We start from the raw sequence: 9,797 nt of genomic DNA, 5'->3' as shown, positions 1-9,797 counted from the left end.
GGGTACTGTTTTAGTTCAACATTTCAAGCTAGTTTTTATCACTAGTGTTTTCTTTTGTTTTCTTAGTTATGTCTTTTTCTCAAAAATCAAATTGTTTGTTTTAGGTTCGACTTTTTGGTGTTTTTTTTTGTGTTCAGACTTAAACGTAGTCTTCAAAAGAATTATTTATCTAGTTCTAAGCTGGTGTTAATCCAGTTTGGGTACCGTGGGTTTTCTTTTCTCAGTCATGCTGTTAGGTTGTGGTTTATGGTGCTGAGTAAGCTTGCGTTGGTTAGTTTGGATTATTATATAATTCCTTTCAAACCGGGTTAAAGGAAAGTTTGAAACGTGTTAAAGCTTGTTAGAGTTGTTATCAGTGAAAGTTGAAACTTAAAATCATTCTTTTAAACAATTCTTTGTGGGCGAGCAATGGGATTTTGGATAGAATTTATGGGCGAGAGTATACAAACAAGCGTATGTAGAAAGTTAGTATTGCTATCTGTTATTTATGAACAATTTTTATTAATTTACTACTTCAAAATTATGAAGTTTACTGCTTGATTTGTGGGTTGAAATTATTAATATATTTTCAGTTGTATAAATATTTACTTCTTTGGGAAAAATAATTTATATATTAATTTACTGCTTTGTTTGGGATAATTTTGTTGCTTCATTCATTGAATTTATGAATAAAAATTTATGAGTTGAGAAAAAAAGTTTTCTTGTTTTTATTTTTTTTTTGTTTTGTAGATGATGGATGATTGTGGCTACAAAGAAAGAAGGAAAACCTTGAATAGGAATGGTTAGTGTTGTTTGAATTTATTATTTAAATATTGAATTCATATTACCTAATCGTCGGTGAAGAAACCATGGGGAAAAACGTCGTGGATGATATCAAATGAGGTTATTAGTTTACCTAGCAAACGAATGATGTGTTTAGTTTGCAGAAGTGGCCAAAGCAATTTGAGTGCTTTAAGGATGTTGTGCTCTTCAGTTTGAGGTGATTGTTCATACGGAGTGTTTTGAATAAGATTATGTAATTTGTGATTATAGCGAGTGTTATATAAAAATTTTAGGATTGGGACTTAAACGGGCTGGAGGAATTCGTGAAGGACAATTAGTGGGCGGGACTCGTCTACACTTAGGAGTTTGGTTAGGGGACAGAAGATAAACATCTGGGTGATGGGGTCATAATTTCGGAGGGTTCCTTGTAAGTTAGTGTCTTTAATACAATAGGTGAAGTTAAGAAAAAATGGTGCCGTGTATTTAGAGTTAAAATATTGAGATCGATGGTGAGGTTGTCGTGCTGGTGTATTGAGGGTGTAATGGTATCGAATGAACTTGTAGTCATTGTTTGTGTGTGTTTGTTTAGTTCGTAACATGACTTCGTGTGAACAGTGCAAATCACGTTCTTTGGGTGTGAGGAAATGAAAGGTTAGTGAAAAGTGGTTAAATTTGTTAAAGTATAAGCATGAATATTTCATAGTGGCTTCTGAGATAACGTTGTCATACTTTTTATTCAAGATGTTGAGAGTGAAGGTGTATGGGATCTTGATGAAAAAATTTTCAGTTAGTTAGGGGCTAGCAAATGGGTAGTTATTTAGAAAGAGGTCTTCATTAGGTCTAATGATATTATGATTGTAATCATCGATCGAATAATCACTAGCGTTAGGTGCTGTGAATTTGGTTAGTGAATGTCTGTATCTTATTTGCGTAAGTTGTTTTGGGGTTAGTGCTGTTGTTAGGAGATAGAGTTGGGTGCTGCATACTTCGTTATCATAAGGGGTGTTATATAGTGGTAGTGATAGTGGATTAGTAAAGTGGTAATAAGATGCCCATGTAAGTGTAGGGTATAAAACATGTTTGTTTACATTATTGGGTTTCTCATCATTAGGGTCTGAATGGAAGTAAGTATATTGAGGGAAAAAGGGTAGTCATATTTGGAAGAATTCTTTGGTATTAATGTGAAGTGGATGATTGACAAATGTGGTGGATGTTCCTGGGTTAGATGGGAATGGGGTATTTGGGAATTTTCTTTTAAAGGTTCGGTAAGCGCGGTTGGTACTAGATGATGGGGTTGATGAGGAAGTCGGGTTTTTGGGAAGGTGTATAATTTGAAGAGAGGGTTGGGGTTGATGGGTTGGATGATGTTATAGATTGTGAGAGTTGGTGAATAGTTAGAGTTTGAGGGTGTTGTAATTGCTGTTGTAGTGTTATGTAGTTATCAAGTTCATGTGATATTTGTGTGTTATCTTGGTCGTTGTTATCGGATGGCTCACTGGTTAAAGGGGAATATATGGTTGTAGCATATAAAATGGGAGAAGGAAGGGAATGGGGTTCAATTTTGACTTGGGAATGGATGGGTTGAAAGGGAGGTTGGGAAAATGTAGATGGACTGAAAATTCAGAGTTGGCAAATTCGTCGGGTGTTTCGATATCGGAGTTGTTGAATTGGGAGAAAGAGTTATATACTGTGGTATTGGATTTAGTATCTGATTCCATGCTGGATGAAGTGTTATACTGAGGTGACTGAGGTGGGGGGAAAGCAAAAAATGGGATGATGGGAAGGTTGTTCTGGAGGTTGCCTGAGTGGGAAATTAATCGATAGAGGGATCCAACTTGGCGGCTCATTGTGGGCTAAAAATATGGTTGTCCTTAGATCGAAAATTAGTGGTATGTGGTTGATCTATAATTTGTTCGTATGTGTCGTCCATGTTGGGTTGTTGGGTTATTATGTGTTGAATTGGGCTTTGTGGATAATTTGTTCTCGAAGTTATGAGGTCTGTTAGGGCGATATTTCTGAAATTTCGTGGTACTAATGATAGGGGGTGGTTATGGTTGAGGTTTTGCAATTGTGGTGCTGTAGGTGTTGTATTTGTATCGTTTCGTGATTCGTCATACGTGTTTGGTGTTGTTGATAGCTTGGTATTGTATTCTTTTATTTGAGCGTCTAAAAGAATTTTATTGATTGATGTTGAGAATATTCCAAAAAATCCTGCATAAAGTATGCGTGCTACGCTTGCTTGTCTGTTTACTTGTGTGTGTATAGCGTATGTAATGTAGATGCCTTTTAAGAGAGAGAAAAGAAATCCAAGAAAATTAAACATTGCGTATAATATAGTCAATCTTTCTAAGATGTAATAGGGCCATCCTAGAAAGGCAAGAAATTCGTTTTTTAGATTTACAAAATTAAAATTATTTGTTGGTGATATATATTGTGGTCTGTATTTTCGCCATTTAAGTAAATGTAATCTTTTATATCTTTAAAATATCCGCTGAAGTCTTGTCTGAAAAGCCCGCTGTTTCTGCAAGTTTGCGTAGGTTTTGATCTATGGATTGTCGTTGTATTGTGTCCATTTTTGTAAGTAATTCTTGAAATTGTTGTGTTCGAATGTGATGTTGGATGTCGGATTTAGAATATATATCAATTGATTGTAAATCAATATTAGGGTTGCGGGCAATAGCTCTAATGCTTTATGGTGAAAATTTTTTGAGTGGTTGCATGAGTGTAGGATAAGGTGTGAGAAGATAAGGTGGGAGGGATAAGGTGTGAGAAGATAAGGTTGCATGAGTGTAGGATAAGGTGGGATAAGGTGTTATTTTGCGAAGAGCGTATTCTTTTGAGTAATATGGTTAGAGATTGTTTCTGTGTTGAACTGTTTCTTTTTTATTTAAATCAATAAGTTTATATGTTGCATCAGTGGGTTTGTCAATAATCTGATAAGGTCTTTTTCGGAGTGGTTGTCATTTTTTGGATATTCCTTTTTGTGTTAAAAAACTTGGTTTTAAAACGGACGTTTTAATTTTTAGGTTTGTAGCTGGTGTGAATCGTGAATTCATTTGTGATTGAATATTCTGTTTTTGTAATAGTTTTTTGGCTATTTTGTGATACTTTCATTGTGTTTTTTATCTCTGCTTAAAATCCATTCGGTATGGGTGCCGGAAGCTAATTTTAAGATTTGTGGGTGATGAAAAAAAATGATCTTCATCGTGCGTTTGTAACGGTAAATTATAACAAATTGATTCTTTAGAAGTTTGGCAATAGCCTTGTGTGTTTTTTGAGGAATTTGCAGTAAACGTTTTTGGTTTTCTTGGTTTTTGATTAAAAACCATTTCATAAGGTGATAGTCCTAGGGTGTGAATTATAAGATAAGGGGGATATTTTCATGTCTGTTGACCATTTGGTGCACTTTGTATCATTTCCTTTTATGATACATCTGAGGTACTTTTGTGCTGAACGGTTCATACTTTCGACTAGACCGTTAGTCTATGGGACATAAGACGATTGTGTTTTTTTTAATGATGTAAAGATGACATAATGTGATGATTTCATTATTGATTGGTGACAAGGATTTGATTGGTGGCATTATTGGTGACAAGGACTTCTAGTAATCCAAATTTGGCTATCCAGTGTTCGTAAAGTGTTGTATATGCATAATAGGCATTACAATGAGGTACAGGGTTGAGTTCTACATCGTGTGTAAATGCATCAACTATAACCATTATATATGAGTTTCTTTCTGAAGAGGATGATACCGGTCTTTTTGAATCAAATGATATTCTGTGGTTGAAATATAAACTTTGTCCTTTAAAGTCTTGATTTTCTGCTATTTGTTTTTGATGTGGGCTTGATTAATTGGCATGATATGCAATCGTTACAAAATACTCTAATCCAAATCGGTGCATTTGAAAAGTAACAATTTTGGATAAAATTTGAGTATATTTTTTCTGATTCTGCATGTCCTTTTGTGTTTAAGGAATGTGAAATAGGAAATGCTAGAGGAGTATCGTACATAGTGTTAAACAAGGTACTTTTAATTCAGATGTTCGGTGTTCCAAAATAACGGTGTTTTTGTTTATGGATGTGGTATTAGATTTTCAGAAGTATCTAAGGAGTGTCTTGTTTTCTAGAATTGTAATATCTGCTTTTACGAGTTTTATATTTGTGCCAAGATTGAAGTGGTTTAATAACTGACTCAAGGTTTTGAGTTTTTTTGTAGTAGTTTAGGTGTCATTTGTTCTGTGGCTGATAGGAAGATATTTTCAGTTTCTGTTTTTGAAAAAGATATTTTATCTAGAGGGTCATGTAAGTCAAAAAATTTGATTTATTGTGTACTTTGAGTCTATAAAACAGGAGGTCCTGATAAATTTTTTCTATCATTTAAATTTTCTTTTTCAACTAAGAGGAATAGGTTGTCCTACACATTTTTTGCTTAACTGGTTTTTGTTGTTGATTGTTTTTGATCCATGATCAACACGGTATTGGTTCAAATGTAGAGTTTCCTAACAAGTCTATTTCGTAATGATTATTTTTGCAATCTAGATAAAAAAGAAAGTGTTGTAAATTATTTATTCGAGCATGATCAAGGTCGGTTTTTTATTGCATATTTGCATTCTAATCGTGGTGATGTTTCGTTTTTTGCACGGGAAAACTGAAAATTTTGTGGTATTTCTACTGTTGTTTTGCTTTTTAATAAATCAGGTGGTGTATTTGACTGAGTGTGTCTGGTAATGCAAGATTTTTTCCTGCAGTCGAAACTATAAATAAGTTTGAGAATTTCATTAGAATAATTTGAAATCTATAAACTCTATGGTTTGGATTTGACTTTTGTGTAATTAGAAAAATTATAGGTTTATGATCTGTAAATAGAACTCTTGAATGTTTTGATCCAAGTTTTAGAAATTCATGTTCTTCGAGAGTATATATTATAGCTGTGCATTCTCTCATAAGTGTAAAGAGTTTAAGTTCAGCTTGTGTAAATAGTCTTGAATTTGCTCAAATAAGGGTCATTTTGTTTGTTCCATTGTGTGATTGTAATAATGATGCGCCGATTCCAAAAATGGAGGTGTCGCACATAGCATAAAATGGTTGGTCTGGATCTGGGATAATATTTGATATTTTTTCAGTGAGAATTGTTTTTATTTCCTCAAATCGTTTTTGGTGTTCTGTTGTCCATTCAAAATCATTTTTTTGTCTGAGAAGATTATAAAATGGCCGTGAGTATAATTGCATTTTATGGACGTATTGACTTAACAAGTTTAGCATTCCAAGAATTTCTTGGAATTTCATTCTATTTGATGGAGGTTGAAGTTTTATGATTGCGTCTATTCGAGATTTAAATGGGATATTTGTATTTCCTTCAATAATATCCCCACGGAATTTGAAAAGAGTTAAAAAAATGTGTTTTGTCTGAGGCTGCTTTCATGTTTTTTTTTCAGAAGTATTTGGTGGTATTTTTCCAAAACTTTAAGCTTTTCGTGTTTCGCTTGTGATTGCAGGAAAATATCGTCTAAATAAGTTATAAAATTTTGTACTGAGAATGAGTGGTCGAAAAATTTTACTCATGAAAGCTAAAAATGCTGCTCGTCCTATGGAAATTCCATTGAAAAGTCTATTAAATTCGTCTTGTTTATTTCCAATAACGAATTTTGTTAAGGGTCGTGATTGTTCATCTAGTGGCATTTGATTATATGCGCTGTTCATGTCAGCTGATGTAAAAAAATTTCACTTTATTTTTGTGAGAATCACTTGAATAGGTACTATGGGCCAATTACACTTAGATTTATCAATAAAGGAGTTGAGGTATCTAGCTTCTAGAACAATTTTCAATGATTCTCCTTTAGCGAGGAAAATAGCAGGATTTGTGAATGCGTTTCCTTCTGGTTGTTCTTCTTTATTAACTGGAGAAATGATTTCGTATTGTTCAAAGATATCCAGTAATCTATTGACTTTATCCTGTAAGTGAATTGGAACTTTACTTGCTCGTTGTTTTTTGACAATTACACCAGAGGAAGGTGTAGTGGTGAATTTACTTTTCCAACATCAAATTTAGGTGTAGCGTAAACCATTGGGTATTTAAGTAGTGTTCTTGTTGTGTTATTTGAGAGTGTTGAAAATTTAACATTGTAAGAAATTTTTCTTGTTCAGTGGTATGTTTTGATATCTTAAATGTTGGTTTAACAAAAGATGTTTTTGTAAAGTAGTCTGTTTTTCGTTTTTTATCACTATTTGTTTTATTAATTGATAGTTCTTCATTTAAAGTTATTGATTGGCATATATCTAATAATTTCAAGATGTTATTTACTCTATATGCTGTTTTTACTGTGGGAGAAGTTGTTGCATTTGTTTCACAATATCCTTAAAGCCCTAGAGGTAACGTTATTTTATATGGGGGTTTATTGTATACGTGCGAAGAAATTATAACTGAATTTGTATTTTTTGTGTAATTGATTGATGAGATCGTAACTCGAAAAAGTTTATGAATTACTTTCATTTTAAAATACTTTCAAATTATCACCTTCAATTGGGATATTTAAAAAAGTTGTCTTCCTTGTAAAAAACTTAGTTGCTGACTGGTAAAACTAAAGCTGTTTTAAACAGAATGTTTACAGTATATTTTGTGGCTTTAGGTTGAACTAAAACTTAGACCAAACAAATCTTGTAGTAATTACCCCCAAAATCAGACAAGAAAATTGTAAAATCTTGATTTATTGAGTAAAGACTAGAGTTTAAAAAAATTGCTAAGTATGCATTTATCAGATTAGTTTTGGACAGATAAATAAATTGCACTAAATTATGTAACCACTTCTTTTAATTGAACAAAATAAAGCAATAATTGATAAATCGTTAAATGCATCGTATATTCTCTTAATTTTTTCTTGTTAAAGATTCTTTTGGTGAACAATAATAAAAAACTAACTTTTCAAAAAATGGGAAAACAAACCACAAATTGAAATTCGTAACTTTTCACACCCTGTTTAAAACCAACGGGAAGCCGAGAGTTATAAAGTTTCACGAATACATTTTTTTGTCAATTGAATTAGATCAGAATTTGATCGGAAAGTGGTGAATTGGTTTCAGACCCGATAAAAGCTGCAAAGTAACCTAATACGCCAATCATTGATAGAAAACAAAAAAGCGCATATCTATCCGAAATCAATGCATGAGATAAAACTTTCGTCCGGAATAAATCTTATCAGATTCCACCAACAGATTTAATGATTTAGATTCACAAAAATCTACGTCTCAGTTTTTTAAGCCTTTTATAGCTACTCTTAATGCCTTGAGCTCATAGTTCAAACATTTTTTTGTAAAGTTTTGAGTTTTGAAAGTTACCGAGTCTAATAACTAACGCGCGTTATACTTCGTTATATTGAAGTGTAGGCGGCGTGTTATATAATTGCAATCTAACATGACACAAGCAATAAAATTTGAAACGACACATTTTTGATGGAACTTTATACCTGAAAGCTAAAGACGTTCTCAGCTCAAACGTAGAAAAACATTCATCGAATCATTTTTCCAAAAGTTGAAAAGAGTTTGAAAATTTTAAGTCTAGTGTAAACAAGGTTTGTGTGATTTATTCGATAGGAGAACATGTTGCAAGCATCAAACTTACCTAAAAATCTTGTAAAATTGGAAATATTTGGATCCTCGTACTTCTAAACAGTCAAATCTTTGCCCTGGAAAAGCTATTTCTCGAAGATTTGCACTAAATCTTCTCTTTTAAAGGGTTTGGGGGATCCGATTCCGATGTTAGCACGGTACTGAGAATAATCGATTTGGTCAATTTGGGATACTAAACGCGCAATGCGTATGATACAATTTAAATTAACGGAGTGAACCCATAGTCGTTGAAATTTGCAATGAGGCCAGCAACTTGGTCTGATTGGTACGATACTAGATGCGAAACATATCACTTTGTACTTTGCATTGCATGCAAATCAGGCAGAAAATAAATAACAAACAAAACAAAACTGCTCGTATCAGGACAAAACCCTGAATGTTCCGAGTGCCTTTTAAGGTCTATAGAGCAGTGAAATTATGAAAAACTAAATGTAAAAAAATAAAATAACACAAAAAATTAAATGAAAAAAAAAGATAAAATATAAATTTTTAATAAATTTAAGTTTTTTTTTTGCAAAAATCATCCACCCACACGCTATATTAAGTACAAAGTGATAGATTTTGCTCCTATTAAAAAAATTATGGCAAAAAAGCTTCCTTGAACTAATTTGGAATAATTTCTAAGACAGATTAAATCTCGCTTACGCGTTAATAGCGCGAAATATATCGCGCGTTAATTGTCCCAAATTGGCCAAACTGGCCAAAATTGCAATCTTTAAACCCCCATAATTGTACAAAAAAACCACAAGTGAAATCTCTTTTCAACTTTAAGCTTAGGACAGTAAAAATTTTCGAATGATATAAACAAATTCTGTCAAAAATGGAACAAATTCTGTTAAAAAGTCGAATTTTGTCTGAAGAAAAAAACCCACCCCGAGCAGAAATATTCTGTTACTTTCGTTGCGAAAGTCGTAAGAACTAGACTGCTCGTATCAGGGCAAAGCCCTGAACGTTGCGATTGCCTTTTAAGGTCTATGGAACATTATTAACATGAAAAATTCAAATGTAACAAAATAAAATTATTTTTTGTCTAGAAAAAAGTGAGATTTTTTGTAAAAACATTCCCCCACAATGACCGCACATAAAAGCGAACAAACTATCGTCGTAAAAATAGATACGATTGTAAGCTTCCAAGTGTTAACAAAATAAAATAACACAAAAAATTAAATGAAAAAAAAAGATAAAATATAAATTTTTAATAAGTTTAGGTTTTTTTGCAAAAATCATCCCCCACACGCCATATTAAGTTCAAAGTGATAGATTTTGTTTCCTATTAACAAATCAATTATGGCATAAAAGCTTCCTTGATCCAATTTTTAACAAATTTTAGACAGATTAAATCTCGAGTACGCGTTAATAGCGCGAAACATATCGCGCGTTAATTGTCCCAAATTGGCCAAACTGGCAAAAAT

The 9,797-nt window shown here is 32.8% G+C and overlaps 1 protein-coding gene across 1 annotated transcript in view; it reads right to left on the bottom strand.

Annotated features, from left to right (window-relative positions):
• LOC134847973 (voltage-dependent anion-selective channel protein 2-like) overlaps window positions 1–9,592 on the bottom strand; it is a 342,992-nt gene extending 333,400 nt beyond the window's left edge. Inside the window, exon 1 of the mRNA XM_063865285.1 lies at window positions 9,580–9,592. The gene's annotated coding sequence lies outside the window, so the exon portion shown is untranslated. The remainder of the gene's footprint in view (window positions 1–9,579) is intronic.
• Window positions 9,593–9,797: the final 205 nt, after the last annotated feature.

This window comes from Symsagittifera roscoffensis, chromosome 6 (assembly GCF_963678635.1).
Source record: "Symsagittifera roscoffensis chromosome 6, txSymRosc1.1, whole genome shotgun sequence".
NCBI lineage: Eukaryota > Metazoa > Xenacoelomorpha > Acoela > Convolutidae > Symsagittifera > Symsagittifera roscoffensis.
Note: the sequence above shows the minus strand (reverse complement) of the source record. Positions and strands in the feature narration are given on the sequence as shown.